A 20,560-nucleotide genomic window follows, 5' to 3' on the forward strand; every position below is an offset into this window, starting at 1 on the left:
CGCCCACCTTGATTATCACTACAAAAGTTCCCCCTCCCCCCCACTCTCCTGCTGGTAATAGCTCACCTTAAGTGATCACTCTGGTTACAATATGTAGGGTAACACCCATTGTTTCATGTTCTCTGTGTATATAAATCTCCCCACTGTATTTTCCACTGAATGCATCCGACGAAGTGAGCTGTAGCTCACGAAAGCTTATGCTCAAATAAATTTGTTAGTCTAAGGTGCCACAAGGACTCCTTTTCTTTTGGCGAATACAGACTAACACGGCTGTTACTCTGAAACCTGTCATTATTTTACTAGTGATTGAAATGAGATTTGCCTGTGGTAACTGACATGATTGCAGAGGCCACAGGTAACTGTTGATGGGGGAGGGCTCAATTCTGAACCCACTCCCCTTGGGGGGGGAAAAGAAAAAATAACCCTGGCAGAAATCTGGGCAAGCATGTGACCTCCCCCTCGCCACCTCACCTCTGCTTGATTGTTTCAGGGAGGAGTAGTTTAGGTTTCAGGTTTTTGTTTTGTTTTTCAATTTAATGATCATATATTTTTGCAAACTTCTTGTACTTTCCATGATATTAAAAGAACAATAGTAATTGGTTCAGAAAGTTAATTATCTAACTCCCTGGGTTCAAAATGTGCTGATTTTTATAAAATCTATCTTTTAATTTTTTCATTTACCTGCTTGTATTTTTCCATGAGTGACTGAACATATTAACTTATTATGAGATGGTAGCGCTTACGAAATAATAGGTTGGAAAAATCATTGTGTATTTCTGCATAGGAGAAAATAAGATTTAATAGCAGAAGAAAAAAGATTAAATGCAGATCTAAAATGTTTTATACAATGTTAGTTAATGTGAATTACAGTAAACTTTTACAGAAGAAGGGTAACACTACATGTATCACTAGTACACACATACAATACCAGTTTGCTCAGGTTGCTAGGGCTTTTTAATTAGAACTGCTCAGTATTCTTTTTGCCACTGCTTCCCACAGTGTTATCTTATAAACAAATTTCTGCTGGTTATCATCAGAATTTAACAGGATTCAGTATTTGTCTTTAAGAGTGCCAGCATGTATTAGTCTTCCAGGATACAGTATTACCAGGACTAGCTGCAGCTTCTGGTGATCCAAGACAGAGTCCATAATAGGAACCCTGGAGAGTTTTTTTAGGAAGAGATTTTCACAGACATAGTGAAAATGTTGCTTATACCAGTGGGATTGTAGGCATTTCATTTGATGTCTTGTCACATATTGAAAACAAAGATGTTATTAATGTGTAAACGTTGCAAGCTGGAGACCCAGAACAACATTGCCAATATTAGTGGCTATTTTCACCTTTTAAAGTGAATCAAGTGTTGATAACATTACAACACTGGAAACTGAAAGCCTGATTCTGATCACAAGACTGTTTTCATTCTGTTGTAACGACATTGACATTGTTGGTTTACCCTAGGATAAATGAGATCGGAACCAGGCTCAGAAATCCTATGTGTTGTGGCAGAGCAAGCTTCCCCCACATGATGACTCCACCAATGTGCCTCAACCCTGACATGGTGGAACCACGTCTAGGGAATAGAGATTAGTTTATTTTCCTTGCCTGTTCATTCTTTGGCATCTTTGCTGAGGCTGTCAATAAGCATGCTCTCAAGGTTCCTTCCCCACTCTGAACTCTAGGGTACAGATGTGGGGACCTGCATGAAAACCTCCTAAGCTTATTTTTACCAGCTTAGGTTAAAACTTCCCCAGGGTACAAGCTATTTTCCTTTTTCCCCTCCAACTTTATTGCTGCCACCACCAAGCGTCTAACAGATATATAACCGGGAAAGAGCCCGCTTGGAAATGTCTTTCCCCCCAAAATCCTCCCCAAACCCTACACCCCCTTTCATGGGGAAGGCTTGACAAAAATCCTCACTAATTTGCATACATGAGCACAGGCCCAAACCCTTGGATCTTAAGAATAATGAAAAAAGCAATTAGGTTCTTAAAAGAAGAATTTTAATAGAAGTAAAAAGTAACAAAGAATCACCTCTGTAAAGTCAGGATGGTAAATACCTTACAGGGTAATTAGATTCAAAACAGAGAATCCCTCTAGGCAAAACCTTAAGGTACAAAAAGACACAAACAGGAATCTACATTCCATTCAGCACAGCTTATTTTCTCAGCCATTTAAAGAAAACAGAATCTAATGCATATCTAGCTAGATTACTTACTAAGTTCTAAGACTCCATTCCTGTTCTGTCCCCAGCAAAAGCATCACACAGACAGAGAGAGCCTTTGTTTCTCCCCCCCTCCAGCTTTTGAAAGTAACTTGTCTCCTCATTGGTCATTTTGGGCAGGTGCCAGTGAGGTTATCCTAGCTTCTTAACCCTTTACAGGTGAAAGGGTTTTTCCTCTGGCCAGGAGGGATTTTAAAGGTGTTTACCCTTCCCTTTATATTTATGACATGCCCCCCAAATCACAGATAGGGTGAAACGCTGGCTGTGATTTCTTCCTGGAGTTCTAGGAGAAAACAGAGTTAATAAGACACATACACCTCTAAATATACTACCAACTGTATGAAGACTAACAATATTTTCCACATCTCAAGGATGATTTTAACCAGTTGAATCTGGGAAACTTTCACGGGAGAGTGCATCAGCCACTTTGTTAGAAGCTCCTGAGATGTGTTCGATGTCGAAATCAAAATCTTGTAGAGCTAAACTCCACCGAATAAGGTTTTTATTATTTCCCATGGCGGTATGAAACCACTGTAGCACAGCATGGTCGGTTTGCAGGTGGAAACGCCGTCCCCAAACATATGGGCGTAGCTTTTCCAGAGCTTAGACAATGGCATAACATTCTTTTTCACTGACTGACCAGTTGCTTTCCCTCTCAGACAGCTTCTTGCTGAGAAACACTACAGAGTGGAATTCTTGATCCGGTCCTTCCTGCATTAAAACTGCTCCCACACCACGCTCGGACACATCTGTGGTTACTAAGGATGGTTTGTCAACGTCTGGGGCCTTTAGTACAGGGTCAGACATGAGTGTCGCTTTAAGCTGGTTAAAGGCCTTCTGACACTCTTCGGTCCACTGAACGGCATTTGGCTGTTTCTTTTTAGTTAGGTCTGTCAGTGGGGCGGCGATTTGGCTGTATTGCAGTACAAATGTCTGTAATAACTGGCCAAGCCTAAGAAGGATTTTAATAGAAGAAAAAGTAAAAGAATCACCTCTGTAAAATCAGGATGGTAAATACCTTACAGGGTAATTAGATTCAAAACATAGAGAATCCCTCTAGGCAAAACCTTAAGTTACAAAAAGACACAAAACCAGGACTCTACATTTCCTTCAGCATAGCTTATTTTCTCAGCCATTTAAAGAAAACAGAATCTAATGCATATCTAGCTGGATTACTTACTAAGTTCTAAGACTCCATTCCTGTTCTGTCCCCAGCAAAAGCATCACACAGACAGAGAGAGCCTTTGTTTCCCCCCCCAGCTTTTGAAAGTATCTTGTCTCCTCATTGGTCATTTTGGACAGGTGCCAGCGAGGTTATCCTAGCTTCTTAACCCTTTACAGGTGAAAGGGCTTTTCCTCTGGCCAGGAGGGATTTTAAAGGTGTTTACCCTTCCCTTTATATTTATGACACATGCCAATTACTAACTGGGGATATTTTGTTTGTTAATTCTTTCCAGTATTATGCCATTAACTCCTTCCAAAAAGGCTGTGAAACAGCCATTAGATAGATGGTCAGAAGTAGCTGTTCTTAATGAGACAAAAATTAAGAGTGACATCTTGTTTTAACAAATTCACCCTTCACTTAATAACAATATGTACTGTAGTGTTAGAACACTAACTAGTTAATCTTCATACGAAACCTGTTAGGTATATGAAATTTTTTTTATCTCCATTTTACAGGCTGGGAAACTTAGGCAGAGAGGTGAGAGAGGCTAACCTCTGGGGTTAAAGAAAGTTAGCATCAAGGACCAAAATTAGAACTCAGGAGTGTCTAAGCCTGTGCTTATATCACTGGCTCATGCTACTTATGCATCATAAATAAGGTTGCTTGTTTTGATCATCTTCTGAGACTGACCTCATGCGTAACCTTCTTTAAACAGAAAAATTCACCAGCCATTATTTATACAGAACTCAAACCACAACAACAGAAATCACCCTGTCAGGTTAAGAGATCCTGTCTGCCTGTAAGTGTGATATTTTTCAATGATTGGTAATTTCATGTTAAAAAGAAGTCATGGGAAATAGTGTGCCATCAAGTGATAAGCAGAACCCCACTGGAGTTGGTGGAGAGTTTTTCTGAAAATGTAATGGCTTGAAATGGCCTTTTTTTAGATTTCATTACTTTTTTAGGTTATTGAATCACAAGTTTTGGTATTAAAGAAATATTGCCCTCATATAGCATAAATGTTTTGTTTTGCTGTTGTAGATGCAAAAAAGATGCAAAAACTAACTTGGTATAACCAACCAAACAAAAAAACCCATCAGGAAAACTACAATTGAAATTTTCCCCTTTATATTTTATACACAAGCCTCCTCCTGCACTAAGGAATTGCTTGGGAATTTAATCCTATGGACATTTTTAATGCAGAATTATAATGCTTTCAATATTCCTGGCCCCTACTCTGCTGCCATTGAGGTTGCCTTTGAAACTCCCATTGAACTGACTGGGTGTATGATCAATTTTTTTTGGTCTATTAGAAGAAGGCTGAGAGATTTTTAAGTGCAGTATTGTGAATGGTGTAACTGTAATACGTTTCAAGCCTTGTCTTAGTCAGCTAATGATGCACTTGTGATTTTCTTTCTGTGTGTATAGTTAGTGACTGAAATTTAAATAAAATTTTAGTCAATACATTGTCTACTGAGTAGAATTTAATTCATTTTTTCTTCAGTTTCTGAAATGGCTGATTTACAACATGTAAGGGCAGTAACTCAGGGATGAACAGACAATACATGTATTAAAAGAGTTTTTTAAACAATGATTTTAGAGACTTATTGTGATATTTATGTCAGTGTTTTGAAAGAAGATTCCCCCATTCCTCATGAGTGAAGAATACAGTTTTCTTTTGATGTTGCTGTGGATACCAAAGGACTTAATCTTGCAAACCTTTCTTCGTGTGAATAACATTAGTGAAACCAGTGAGGCTACTACTCATGCAAGTAAGAGTTTGTCAGAAATGGTGATGTTTATTAATCAAAATGTGCTAAGAACATACTTGTACCCAGATTTAAGTCTTTATTTGGGATATTCCCTGGAACAATTTTTTTGTGAATCCGTTAAATCACCAAAATGTTTGTGTTCACGTGGAATTGTTATTTCCTCCTGTTTTATACTGTGTGATGGATGTTGCAGAGTGTTCTTTGATCAATATGTCTCGCCTGGTTTTACTGCATGTTTAAATCTTCCATTTTGCATCAGAGCATGAGTTTGGGATTTGCAGATATCTGATTTATAGTCTTGTAGACACTATCTTTTCCATAATTCTGTGTGTCAGTAAGAAGGATCACATAAACTTGAACTGCAGATTCTGCAAACTAATCAAATCTTTCTATTTTTTATATATTTTTTAAACTTTCAGTTTGAATTACAGGACTTAATTTTTGTTTTTTGCAATCATACAGAGAGATGTGGTAAAGTGTCAAGTCTCAGTACCTAGTAAAGAAATAGAAAACACAATACAAAGTGGTTAGTAAAGCATTCGGAGATTAATTTACATCATATTTCCAGAATGCCATGTGCACACACAAGTAACATATAGTCAATGTTAATTATTTTACATTTCAGAGATCTCAGAGCTGGGTTTGTTTTTTCCCCCTCAATTCCTGATAGTTCATTTTCATACTTGATAGCATGAAGAAGTCAAAACTGTCTGTTTTTCTGTTGATGCATGAGTCTACTGTAGATGACTCCTATTAATGAAATTTTGTCTTATGCATTTCCTATGCATCAGTGGAAAACAGGCATCTTATATGTTCTGTTATGTTGCAAAATTGTTGCTCATCATGAACCCAACCCTGCTTTAATCATGCATTGTGTGTTTGTATAGTGCCTAGCACAATGGGGTTGAGGCCTTTAGGAGATACTGCAGTACAAATAAATAATAATAATCTAAATCTCACCTGAGTTAATTGGAAGTTTTGGATACACAAGTATGCAAGACCAGGCTCCAGCGGGAGTTAAAATAATGAATTAATAGTCACTATGGCCCACCTCAGTGGGAGTTAGGCACTTAAATATCTTTGAGAATCTGGGTTTATGTCCTTTAGAAATCTTACTGATTTGCATCATCAACTTCTCTGGGCCTCAGATTCTCCATCCGTAATATGAGAATAATAATAATACCCATTTATCTGAAAGGGGAGTTGTAAAGTGCTAAATTATTGTTAAAAGTGTTATTTTTTTATTTTAGTGACCCATTTGACGAGGACTGGGATTAAAATGTAAAGCTTAATATTGGTCATCATAATTCCACGTAGTATTACTCTGACATGGAGGGTCAGCGCAAGCGTGCCACACCCATGAAGCCCCTTGCTTGGATGGTGGAGAGTGAATATGCCAGTTCAATCAGGAAGAGGACCTTCCTCTGTGCAGGAAGGGTTGTCCATGTCAGCCCCCCTGCATAGGTCAATGTGAAATGTGTCTGGGGCAGACCAGGGGGGAGGGACCATGGGATCTGCTTTATATGAATCCAGTGAATCTTCCACACAACAAAAGTAGAGTAGAAGGGTTGGGATACCTATTTCAGCCCATGGGCTAGAGCAGGGATCTCAAACTCAAATCACCATGAGGGCCACATGAGGACTAGTACATTGGCCGAGGGCCGCATCACTGACACCTTTTCACATTGCCAGCAGATCGAGAGACGTGATCATTCCCCTCTATTCAGCATTGGTGAGGCCTCATCTGGAATACTGTGTCCAGTTTTGGGCCCCACACTACAAGAAGGATGTGGAAGATTGGAAAGAGTCCAGCAGAGTGCAACAAAAATGATTAGGGAGCTGGAGCACATGATTTATGAGGAGAGGCGGAGGGAACTGGGATTATTATATATATATATTAGGAAAAACTTTTTCACTAAGTGGGTGGTGAAACACTGGAATGCATTACCTAGGGAGGTGGTAGAATCTCCTTCCTTAGAGGTTTTTAAGGTCAGGCTTGACAAAGCCCTGGCTGGGATGATTTAACTGGGAATTGGTCCTGCTTCGAGCAGGGGGTTGGACTAGATGACCTTCTGGGGTCCCTTCCAACCCTTATATTCTATGATTCTATGATTCTATTTAATCTGCAGAAGAGAAGAATGAGAGGGGATTTGATAGCTGCTTTCAACTATCTGAATGGGGGCTCCAAAGAGGATGGATCTAGGCCTGGACTGTTGTCAGATCTGCTGGGATAAACCCACTGAAGTGCAAGAGGGCTGCAAGCTTAAATCTGAAAGGAAGACAGATACAGGACCCTGCCCAGAGAGGTGATGGCTGAAGGCCTGAGAGGGCATTCCTTGTGCAGATCATCACGGTTGCTGAAGGTGTAGTTACCCCAAACTGTGACAGTGAGGAGCCAGGCCTGGGGTACATGAGGAAGACTCAGAGTCTGGAGTGGGGACTGGGACAAGTGGCTGAAGGGGTAGGGGGACTGGAACTGGGATGTGGATCTGTGAAGATGAGGTGGCCATAGGGTGACTGGGGCAAAGAGCCAGTGGAGGGGTGGAGAGCGCTATGACAATCTGTGGCAAGGAGCTGAGAGAGGCTTGGGGGAAGACAGGCAGGAAAATGGATAGGCTGGAAGGGCCAAGGACAGAAGAGGTCAAGTTTGGAGAGACAGTGGAAAAAAAAAAGTGTGTGATCCTATAGTTAAAGACTGTGTCATAATGCATATGCACAAAGGGACTGAATTTGCACAGGCAACCTTATCTCTAGCATTCCTTAACTTTGGAGTGCTGAACTTTGCAACTGTAACATTCTTTTAAAGTAGTTTTTTATGTAATGATATATAAATATTACAGAACTATTCTAGTGTTGTGTTTATGTTTCCAGTGCTCTCACATTGTACCGCTGCTGCCGCTGGCCTGTTGCTAATTTGTCCTCAGAGCTTTATCTTGCATTCCTTTGCCAGTTGCTCTGTTTACTTCTTCCAGTGTCCTCATTTTCTCCCCCTTCTCATTGTAGGGCCAGGGGAAGGGGCATATTCTCAGGCTGTGTTAATTAGGGTTTGTTTTTACAACCTCTCATAAAAAGTAGAGCTATTTAGTACAGGAGGAAGCAAGCATTTACTGCTGACTAAGATGAGCTTCCATGTGGGCAGAGACAGGGAAACCCCCAGCTGAGGTAGTTTAACTGAGAATTCATAATGATATGAATCATAATTGCAGGTTTGTTATTGTTGCTGAATATGTGCATGGTAATAAGGATCAGAAAATGTGTTAATTGAGCACTTACCAACACTTACAATCCCCACTGTATGTGAGTCTGATTTGTATATGCACATTGGGATTAAACACTTGCCAGCTGGGCACATGAGCTTTAGAAAATGTGAACCTTTATTTTTTAAATATTTAAATATTTTTCTTTGCCGTTGTGTTTCCATTTTTGGAATATGTTCACAGTTATTTTATTATGAAGCTCTCCGCTATGTAATGCTCTCTTGGTGAGATTACTGTATTCAGATTTTAGTTCTATTGAAGTCTTTTATCAAATCTCCCTTACACGACACGCCTTGCAATGAAATCTAAATGCTGGCTCTCCTAAGAGGAGTCCTGTAGAAAGTAAGCACTGTGCCTGTGGAAACTGAATGGAATAACAGTGCTGGAATTATAACCACAGGTAGGGCATAGATCAGCAACCACAGCGCAGGCTTCTTTTTGCAATTTTGTTTTGTTACAGTTCACTAGACAGTTAGTTAAGAGCCCTCAATCCCAAATCTCACTCTGCATACTCTCTAATTGTGATTTGGTGATTAAATTTTCTGTGGTCATAAATCTATTTGGATTTATTTAGATTATTAGGCTGTGCTTACAATTGCAGGTCAGGATAGTGCTTTCATTACCTTAGCTTTCTCGGTTTGCACTAGGCAGAATGACATTACTTCAGGGCATACCCTGGCCACTGCAATGGTTAGGGAGAAATTCATTCTCATGTGCAGCAATGCACAGTTGGCTAGGTGTATTGGAGAGGTTTTCACCATCTCATGAAGCACCAGGTATTGCCAAAAGTAGATAATGGATCAGTATCAGGGGTTAAAAAGGTACCACAGTGATGAGAGCAGTATATGAACCTGAATAGAATAGAACGTAGGAGGGAACAGTAGGAGACATCTCCCTTCTCCTCCTCTGCCTAACGTGGGGGAGCTGATCTCCTCCTGTGAGGGGGGGGGGGGAGAGGCTGATGCCAGGTTACAAAGTTTCTGGGCCTGCCAGTAGGTGGAGCAGCATGATCTGCAGTCCCTACGCACCTCCACAGGAATAGCTGTCCACCACAAAGGAGAGAGAAGAAGGAAACCTGCCACTACCAGCATCCTCTCTCCAATGGAGAAAAGACACCAGCAGGCAGAACCAGTATGATACGTAATACATAGAGATTTTGCATAGCATTTTCATTTTGAAATGTTTTAAAATCTAAAATACAGGACATTTCATTGGATATTTCACAAATTTCTGAGGAAGGACCTTCCCCGAATCACTATATCTATTTTATTTCCTGTCACTATAGACTATCTATTCTGGTCACACCTAATTGATGCTTTTATAGGAAAGGGTGTGGTCAGGGATGTGACCCTACCCAGGTAGGCATGTGTGCATGCACACACAGACACACTACTATCGTACATAAATCTGCATGGGGACATGAACTCCTTCAGATACTTTTCTTCTTTTGTCCTTTATTGATACTTTCTGTTGTAAAGTGACGGTGCACTGTTGCTGCACCACACGACTTCAAGAGCCATGATGACAGCCACCAAAATTGGTAAACTCCCCCTTTTATTTTGATTTTCTTTCACCCTGGAAGTTACCTGATATGGAGATTCCTGTGTGCCTACTACATACTACATGTTGTAGTTCAAATCCTCGAACCCAGCCAGCTGAAGTGGCTGGGTTGTATGCTAGGAATTCTGTAGGTGCTTGGATGGGTAGGGGTCCTCCCAGTGGGCTATAGAGCTGCAGTGGAGTAGCCCCTGTTTCTGGGGCACTCCTGCTCCAGGCGTGAGAATTAGAAATTGAATTTTAATTGGGATATCTTCTCATTACTATTACCAAGTATATATTGTGCTCCATCACAAAGACATACTTCCAAACAAAACAATCCTCTCTTTGGTCTCTGAAATAAAAGGACAGATAGTTGTGTGCTGCAAACCTCAGCTCTGTACCCCTTTCTGCAGACCTGCATTTCAAGAAGGTTGTTATGAATACTCTCTGTTTCTTTTTTCTCTGGCTGCATGTGCGTATTTCAGAAGCTCATTAGGAGTAGGCTCTATTGTTAAAGTTCTTTTTCTGGCTTGACTAATTTGGATTTTATACTGATTTTACTCTGGGTAATTTGGATGATACAATGCAGATGCTTCTGTAATAATGCCTTCTTTATATCTATCTTACCTAAAAGCAAATCTGAGATGTTCAATTTATCAGTAAATCTCAATGGCAGGTTTGACAATACTCTTAATTTTTGACTGATGGATTGTTATTTCTCTCTGACTTTCTTCTTCTTTTAATTCTATAATTTTCTCAAATTAAAGGTGCATGAAAAGTGTCATCCCTTCAAAGTAGTCTTTATTTGCCATCATATAAAGCTAATACAGGCCTTCGCTTTCAAGTTGCTGCAATTTACATGGTCTTTTGGAGGATTTTCTGACCTTATTTCAGAATAAAGCATTTGATTTTTCAAAAGCCTGTCCTGCACAGCCAGACCACCTTGGTGTTTTAATAACATATTGCAGCTATTGAATTTTCATACCTGAGAGGATGAAAGAGAAACTGTTGTGCTCCTGTCAGTCGAGGAAATCATGTGTCCTTGAATTCTTGGTGGGGGAGAGTCAAAGCTGCAGAATGGAGACGTGCCAGATCACAACATGCTCCTTCCTTTTCCCAAAAGGACTCCCTGAGGATCCTGCTCTAGAAGTAGGGACGGACACCTCTACAGAGTCTGCAGTAGTTTGTTTTCCCCTTCTCTACAGGTTTGTTTATGTGGGCAACAGCGATCAGTAGTCTTTTGAAAGAAGGCTGCTAAAAGAGAATCTACTGTGTCTGTCTTTTATATAAGTGTGACACATTACTGTAATATCTGAGCACCTCACAATCTTTAATGCATTTATCTTCATAATACCCCTGAGAGGTAGAGCAGTACTATTGTCCCCTTTTACAGATGGGAGACTGAGGCCCAGATCCTCAAAGGTATTTAGGTACCTAATCAGTGGGAGTTAGGTGCCTAAATACCTTTGAGGATCTGGACTAGAGAGACTAAATGACTTGCCTAAAGTCATAGAGAATGTCTGTGGTGGACCTGGGCATTTTATGTGGGTGTCCCAAGTCCCAGGCTAGCACCCTAACCACTGGCCATCCTTCCTCTAATTCCACTTGTTCCTCCTATGAACAAGCCACACATAACAAGGCTCATATGCTGTCCATGCAGTGTTTTTCCTGGGAATTGAAATGGGGGGGGGGGGCGTGAGGGCCGATGTGGGGTGAGACTGTAAGGGTGAAAGTGGGCTTTATGGCACCATAGTAAAAACTGAAAAATGTTTCATGACCATTTTATTAGCTTTAACTCATGTCTTTAAATCATCACACAAATTAAAGTTGGCTACTCAAGCCTTCTGTAACGCACTACATCTACATCCTTCTTGGTTTCTTGTTACAATTTTGCACAACTCTGTTAATAAACTTCTTGAATGCACTGCGTTCATCTTCGGTGGCTTCTCGTGTCCAGTGCTTCCATTCCTTCAATTGATATGCTCATTAGTTCATTCACATGATCAGGCAGAAGGCGACTTATTTCAGAACACAAAATTATAGTCAATGACAAAAAAAGAATGCTCAACTGTAGCTGTTGTGACTAGGAGTAGCAAGAGATGAATTTCTACTTCTTTCATCCCAGGAAACATAGCACAAAGATCAGGTCGAGCCACTAGTGATGATATAAAAGAAGTTGAAGTCAAATCTTCATTCATTCATCATATGATATTCCACTCTGTGTTCAAATTCTCTATTCTGTCTTGATCACATGGCAGCCCCATTGCACTCCACTTAACTGTTGGTGTTTTTATAGGACAGGGTTCTGTAAAAGCTATATAGAGGTTGAGTAGAATCCAGAAGTTGCTGTTGTACATTTGTAAGAATCAAGTTTGTGTACTTTCTCAGCTGTCTTAACAAACATTTCTTGTCCTCTTCACTTAAGGATTCAATATAAATGCCATCATTAGTCAACTTCTGGACTGAAGTCTTTGCTTCTTTCATTATGTTTCCAATGGACATCTCTGATTCAACTGTAGCTTTTATTGCTGGACAAAGATCTACTACTGTTGTAGCAGATGCCTGGATGGTATTGTTTAATGACCCAGTTAGTTTCAACAGTAGACTTACAAGAGACAGAATGGAAATGGTCTTCTCTGAATGAAGTAGCAAAAGTAGTCCACCAGCCTCAGAACTTAGATCCATCTCAGTTTGGTAGATACTTTTCAAAGCCAGTAATAACAGTTGCAGTAATTTTAAGACAACAACCAAGGATTGCTCATGAGAAAGCCAGTGGGTTTTCCCAGGTTGGACTAATTTGAACTTCAGTCCCAGTGTATCTTCTATTTTTCCAAGACGTTCAGTCTTTTTGGACTCCTGCTGGAAAAAAACCCCATAATGAAGACATTAAATGTATGGCTTTTTAAATGTCTTTTGAAGAGTCTGCAGCTCTTACTACTGCTAGTTGGGTTAGATGGCCTCTGCAGTGTGTATAGGAGAGATTAGGGTTATACTTTTATCTGAGCAAAGCTTGTACTCCACCATGTCTTCCAGAGAAGTTTGCAGCTCCATCAAATGCACAAGCAGCTATCTGTTTGGGGTCCAATTTACAAGCATTTAAGTCTTCTTAGATGTGGGTTGTCACAGATGCAGCTGATGTGTCTTCTCTGACTTGAACATCTAGAAATGCATCTACTGACCTACCACTGACATCAAGATAACGTACGCAATGACTTAATACTTGACACCCATTTGCATTGCATTGGTGCATTCATCAGCCATGTATGCAAATTTTTTGAATGTGGTGAGAGAGTTCTTCACTTTTTCAACTGCTGAGTCTTTCACTGTTGCACGGCATGCTTCTAGCCAGTCAGTTGTTTGGAACCAGTGTCCAACTTCAGGATGAACAAGTGACAATGCACTTAACATTGGCCTCCAGTTTGCAGTGTGTGGTATATCTTGCTTAAATAGAAAGTATAATGCCACAGCCATGTTTGTTCTCAGGAACTGTGTTGTGTCTCCAGCATTCTTAACAACCTCATTCCTGCATGTTGATGCAGTCCAGAGCCTTGGTGTTTTGCAGCCTTTTCACATAGTTTGTCAGCATTGGCTTTGCTGATCAGTCTGGCAAACCAAACTCCTCCACTTTTACCACTTATAAATTGGGAAGCTTTCGTAAGCTTTTTTGCAAGAGGTGTACCAGTAGCCATCTTTTGTGACTTCAATAAATGGGAAAACTTTGACCGATAAACATCAGGAACTGCCTTTAGGATTTGGAGACACTGTTTCTTCAGTAGATAGATGAATTTGTGCTTCAAGCTGGTCGGCTGTAGATACATCACTTGGATGTTCAGATGACGTTGATATGTTCTTGGTGTGTTCTTTACCTTGGTTGGTTTTTGTGACATATGAGTAGAAAAATTTTTGCATTGTTTTTTGTCTTTTTGTTTTCACTTTGGCCTGCAACATATAAAAGATATATGAATACATTAAATGTTTTGTTAGGATAATGCAAATTTAACATAAGGATTATACAAATTACACCAAAACACATAACAGTTCTAGATTTCTAAAAAAAGTATAGAAAAATTAAAAATGTATTTAATTTAAATTGACTTTTGAAAAGTAAGCAGTCATGAGAGGACCTTCCCTCTTATCCCATGGATCAGTAACTGGTTAAAAGATGGAAAACAAAGGGTAGGAATAAATTATCAGTTCTCAGAATGGAGAGAGAGAAATAGTGGTGTCCCTCAGGGGTCTGTACTGGGACCAATACTGTTCAACATATTCATAAATGATCTGGAAAAATGGGTAAACAGTGAGGAGGCAAAATTTGCAGATGATACAAAACTACTCAAGATAGTTAAATCCAAAGCAGACTGCAAAGATTTACAAAGGGCTCTCACAAAACTGGGTGACTGGGCAACAAAATGGCAGATGAAATTCAGTGTTGATAAATGAAAAGTAATGCACATTGGAACACACAATCTCAAATATACATACAAAATGTTGTGGTCTAAGTTAGCTGTTACTACTCAAGAAACAGATCTTGGAGTTATTGTGGATGGTTCTCTGGAAACATCCACTCAATGTACAGTGGTAGTCAAAAAAGTTAACTGAATGTTAAGAACCATTAGGAAAGGGATAGATAACAAGACCGAAATTATCAGAAAGCCACTATATAAATTGATGGTACACTCACATCTTGAATACTGTGTGCAGATCTGGTCACCCCATCCCCAAAAAGATATACTGGAATTGGAAAAGGTACAGAGAAGGGCAACTAAAATGATTAGTGGTATGAAACAGGAGGAGAGATTAAAATGACTGGGACTTTTCAGCTTGGAAAAGAGACAACAAAGTGGGGATATGATAGAGGTCTATAAAATCTTGACTGGTGTGAAGAAAGTGAATAAAGAAATGTTATTTAATCCTTCACATAACACAAGAACTAGGAGTCACCAAATAAAATTAATAGGCAGCAAGTTTAAAAAAAAAACAAAAGGAAATACTTCTTTACACAACGCATAGTCAAACCACGGAACTCTTTGCCAAGGGATGTTGTGAAGGCCAAAACTATAACAGGGTTTAAAAAAAGAACTAGATAAGTTCCAGGAGGATAGCTCCATCAGTGTCTATTAGCCAGGATGGGTAGGGATGCAACACCATGCTCTGAGTGTCCCTAGCCTCTGTTCGCCAGAATGGGACTGGATGACAGGGGATGGATCACATGATGTTTGCATGTTCTGTTCATTCCCTCTGAAGCACCTGACATTGGCCACTGTCGGAAGACAGGATACTGGGCTAGATGGACCATTGGTCTGACCCAGTATGGCCATTCTTATGTAAAAATTAATTATAATAATAAAAGTGTTTAGTTCAGAAACTCCCGAAGATAATGACCTCTCAAAATAGCAATGATGTGAGGATAATGACCTTGGCAAATAATGCATTTTAAAAATCTTGGCCTACTAGGAAACATATAAGTTTCCCAGTCACAAATCTAGCATTCTGGAGCAAAGTCACTAAAACATCATTCTTATGTTCTTATTTGTTTATTGGGCTGCCATATTGGGTCAGACCAAAGGTCCATCTTGCCCAGTATCCTGTCTTCTGACAGTGGCCAATGCCACAAATGTTTCTTTAATGTGCCCCTCACTTTTCCCCTGTACCCCACTCACCATTGTCCTTGGCCAGCGTAAACTCAGAGGTGCTTTCACGTCAGTTCTCCTCCCCGCGGGGGGTGGAGGGTGGAGAGAAGAAAGCACCTTGCTCTTTCCTCCAGCCGCTCCCACTCGCTCTGGCCACTGTTTGTTGTGCCACTGTTCATTCCACTGCTGTGTTGCCAATGGCCCTGCACTGTCACCTGCTGCCGCCAGCCACTGTGACCTCTGTGAGTTAGTCTCTTGAGGTTCCACCCAGCTTTCACTGCGGAAAATCATTGCTCGTGCAGGCTGGGCAGTCCCTTCTACAGAAACACTGTTCCACAGCAGGTCTAAGCACTTAGATCTGATTATCAATGATTTTTGCTCTAGTGGTCATTTAACAAAACAAAAATCTCTGTGGAGCCTAATCAGCTCTATCTTTAAACAATGGAAAGGGACAGGTCAAATAGTACTTGTGACGCTTAGGCAAAACACCTGTCCCCACCCGCTCTCTCTCCAATGGGATCTGGCATCTGAACCCCCTATCAGCGAGTGCATTTCAGTTGAGGGTGACTCCCTCAATCAGGAAAGGCTAAGCACAGTTCTGCTGCTCTTTACTCATACAAGAGGGATAACAACATTTCATTACCCTCACTTTGAATACAAAAGTGATTTGTAACCCAACACCAGCAAAATTGATCACTTGGGCAACACAGCTCTGTCTACTGGATACCTAAGCAGAATAGGTGTGTTCATGTAAATACAGTCTGGTCCTGAGGCCTTTTTCCCCCAACCCCCTGGCTCAGCAACAGCGGAGAACTCATTTAGACCTTACTTACAAATCATAATTTGAAATTCTTAGGTTGGCCAACATCACCAAAACAAATGTGCCAAAATTGTCATAAAAACAGCTCTGTGAGGAAGCTAGTCTTTGTTCATACTTTTCAAACCTATTATGCTTTCAGGTACAGGTATTTTATCATATACTGTATATACATTTAAAGTGCGTATTAATGTTTCAATTTCAATTCAAATTTCCAACCAATGGCTATATTGGCAACACTGCATATAACTAGTTGACAATTCGGGAGGGGAGGTGTTGGGGAAATTCTGGGAGGGAGTATAGGGAAATCTCTGTGTCCATGAACCACAGGATGGCAGGAACCAGGTAGTCAAGCAGAGGCAAGGAGGAATCATAGGCTCCAGATGATCTCCCAAGAGACATGGCCTTCCCCTTTGTCACTTCTGCAGTGGAGAAAAAAGCTTGCACTTCTCCCTGCAAGAATTAGAACTCAAGGCATTTTCATTGCTACATGTGAGTTATTCCCATGTTCGGAGACAAGGGCCCTATTTTATTAACATGCACATTATTATGTACTGTACAAACACCTACTACACACTGAGGTTCAAATTCTCACTCAGTTGCAACACTGGGTATCCATTGAATCCACATTGATTTCAGTGAGGTTGCACTAGTGTAAATTAAAGGAGAATTTGGACCGGAGGCAGAACAACACTCTTAGGTCTATTGTGGATAAATATGACACATCTTAAGAGGGCTTTGAAATCAGGAGAGGATTTGTCAGATAAGGGATATGATAAGGAATATTTTTGGACAGAAATAAAATAAAACTGCCTTATAAAAGGGTAATTGGGTGATAAACAGGACAATTTCTTTACAGTTTCAATTAACCTCTGGGTGTTTGTGTGAATGTGGATGAGGTCTCTGTCTACCCATGGGTCTGTGCAGTGGTGTACTGTTGTGTCACATACACACAGGACCATTTGTATGTTAATCTGTGCTATTGAACAGAATGAAGAAAATCCTAACACGTTTGCCAACAAAGGATACATCAGTTCCTGGTTGAAATATTGTCTGATGTGCAGTGACAGTCACTGAATTTGATTGAACATGCCTGCCCTTGCTGTCAGTTTCTGAAAACCTGGGCCTGGTGCGATATGTTTGTCCTTTGGATGGTGGTTGATAAAGGTAGCATGCAGTTTTCTCTGCAGAAGCTGTGCACACATCCTGTATTTTACATGGTGAAGAAACAATGTTTTCCCACATCCCATATTTCAATTGCAGGCTCTCTCCCCTTTATATCTTGCCCCCCACATGCTGAGCAGCTGTAAAAGTAATTCTTTTACTCTCTCTTCTGATGGACGTACATTATGCACTTGGCTTATGAATAAAAGATCTAGAGCGGAATTTCATAATGCCTGACTATGTATATTTTGATGAATTGTACTTTATGGTATTCAAGCTTTTTGGCTGGAAAGCCCTTTTCTGGGACAAGTCTGCCATTTCATGTTTCTTTATGTAGCTTCTTCAAAGTGAAAGATTTTATTAGGACTTCTCATTCACAAGAATTGCTGAGTTTCAGCAGGTGAGACTTTTACCATATGTAACTCATACTGCTGTATCAATAGGAAACTTATTTCAACTGATTACTGTACCTTTCCTTGTCATATTCAGAACTTGGAGTTCTTTGTCAGTTTCCAAAGCTCCCTGAGTGATGTGAAGACTGCTGAGTGCTAGAAAGTGAGCACTGAGCAGGATGCATTTTATAAACATTTCTAGAACAACTTATTTTATTTAAAGGTACATTACTTTGGAGCAGCTTGGAGTTCACACCTTCAAGTACTCTTTTGCTTCTCTGTGAAAAGAAAATGTCACAGGTTTAGATTGGAGATTTGATTGTAACAGCCAGAGTTTGTCTACTGGAGTTGGTATCTGATTCTCATTTACAGTAGGCTTCTTTATAGTGATCTGGCAGTATAAAGGGGCCTTAAAGTGTACATAAGGCTTTGTGTAAATGTTCCCCAGGAATAGCACGATATGCTGTGATCTGCTTCTCTCTCATAATATAAACAGGGTTGGGTTGGATCAGGATGTAAATACAAACCTGCCAAAGAACACCAAGTACTGCAGGATATGGCACTTTCCCCTCCCAGTCATTTCTGAATCAGTGATGATGTTAGAGACCACTATGCTGCTGGAATGTGTTGTCTTTTGGGTATCGCATAAAAATTAGATCCTGATCACTTGTAGTCATCAAAGTTCCCAACTCAAATGTCCCAGCCAAATTTCAACTCAGATTATTATATTCTCCCTCTCAAAATTCTTTCTTAAATTTCAGCTGGGTACTATGTTCTTCACTTACTATCTTAAACTATTGTGTAGTGTTGCTGTGTGCTGTTAAACAGCTTCCACATTTCACAATGTAGATACATAAATTGATTCCTGTATATAGTTTGTATATTTGTCTTTAAAGCGGTTCTGGGGGATGGAATGTGATATATTTTCTATATATCTATTATGATTGTTATAGATTTAGGCAAATATGTACTCTTTACTTTAAATTGTCAATGTTTCTTTATTAGAGATAGACACCCACAATGTTTGTCTTACACGTTAGTCCCATGAATCGTAGAAAGCCTTAATGTTATTATGCCACTTTGGAAAAAACAATTACATCTAAATGGTGATGTTTCCAGGAATGATGTCACACCCTTGATTTACCAGATTTGAGCATAGCTTTCCTGTCACTTTGGAAGCTACACTTTATTCCAGGACTAAATTTTCCTTCAGGAGTACTGAAGGTGGTTCTGGTATTAGTTAAAAGGAAGAACATGTTTAATCTTACTTCTTTCGGATAGGTGCTGCATTTCTTCTACATTGGATTTCAGATGAGTTGTGGTTTTACACTGGAGTAACTAAGATCATAACTTTATACCTGACCTTATATATGTATATACCTAATATATATTTTATACCTGACCTTATGTATATGTTACACCAATATTTGACTCAGAGAGTGGGAGTTTTACTCTTTTCAGACTGCATTTAGTTGAATTTGGCTGACGGCTTGTGCTTGGCTTTGAAGCTTTATGTGATGCTTTACTAAGGAAGCAATTGTACCAAAAGAAATTGCATTCTATTTCAGCATTGAAAAACCCTGTGAAAAGAAACAAGATCTTAGGCTGAATTTATTTCTTTTGTTATTTGAAAAGTGTTACTGCATTTCTAAACCTGTTATGACTAAAATTCTAAAGTAATTGTTCTTTTCAAAAGGCAATTCTGATTATAATGTTTCAAAAGGACTTAGAGCTTAAACACATCAGTGTTACTAATCACGCAATGGTATCATTGCCAGCGTACTTTGTGGGAATGTTTACAGGCACCACCATGCTCTTTACTGGAATCTGTTTATCATTGAGACACTCAGTATAAAGTGAAGTGAGGCAGAGTGAGCCTGAAGCCTCTGCAGTACTTCCAAGACATGCTGTCCCAAAAGCTTGGAATTGGAATTCAGATCTTACTCATGGTAGCATGTTGTGTAGTCACTAGGGGCAAATTTAGCTCTGGTATGTGCAGGCTCAGCTTTTACTGACCAGTGGTGAACTGATCCTAAAACTCCCACCCAGTCTGTAGGCTGCGATTGGCCTCGTCTAGATTAGGATAAAAGATGTGGTGTTAGAACATATAAATTAGCAGGTTCTACCTAACATATCTGAGAACTCTAAAGAGTGTAAACAAGGCACACAGCTTTTAACAGGTCCTAAACTGAGTTAAATCCTACTGGAAGCCTACACTACCTTGCTTGTACTAGGCTTTTCCAATGTGTTAATTCAGACATGTTAACTAACATGTTCTAACATCACATCTTTAAATCCTAGTCTAGAAAAGGCCTTTGTGATCTTAACATGGCAACTATTAAATTGGGCTAAAAGGACTACAACCAAGTGATGCAAGATTCCCTATCCCTCCTCCTTGTGACGTTCAATTGCATAACCTCCACAGTGTCCCCAGGCCCTGCTGAACTGGAATTAAAAGTCAAATCCAGAAATCTAATTGAGATACTTAACCTGGGAGCCCAACCATTGCCTCCAACTGAAACCATTTTAAGAAAAAATACAGATTTGAATAAATGTTTAGCTCTCTTTTTGAACATCAGGTTTAGATTTCATCATTCATCAT

At 39.8% G+C, this 20,560-nt stretch overlaps 1 long non-coding RNA gene across 1 annotated transcript; it reads right to left on the reverse strand.

Annotated features, from left to right (window-relative positions):
- Nucleotides 1-1,979: 1,979 nt before the first annotated feature.
- LOC142072957 (uncharacterized) lies at nucleotides 1,980-3,466 on the reverse strand. The gene is made up of 2 exons (XR_012669583.1): nucleotides 3,403-3,466; nucleotides 1,980-3,174 (listed from the first exon to the last, which is right to left on the reverse strand). It is a non-coding gene; the product is annotated as an uncharacterized LOC142072957 (long non-coding RNA).
- Nucleotides 3,467-20,560: the final 17,094 nt, after the last annotated feature.

Source organism: Caretta caretta, chromosome 8, assembly GCF_965140235.1.
Source record: "Caretta caretta isolate rCarCar2 chromosome 8, rCarCar1.hap1, whole genome shotgun sequence".
NCBI lineage: Eukaryota > Metazoa > Chordata > Testudines > Cheloniidae > Caretta > Caretta caretta.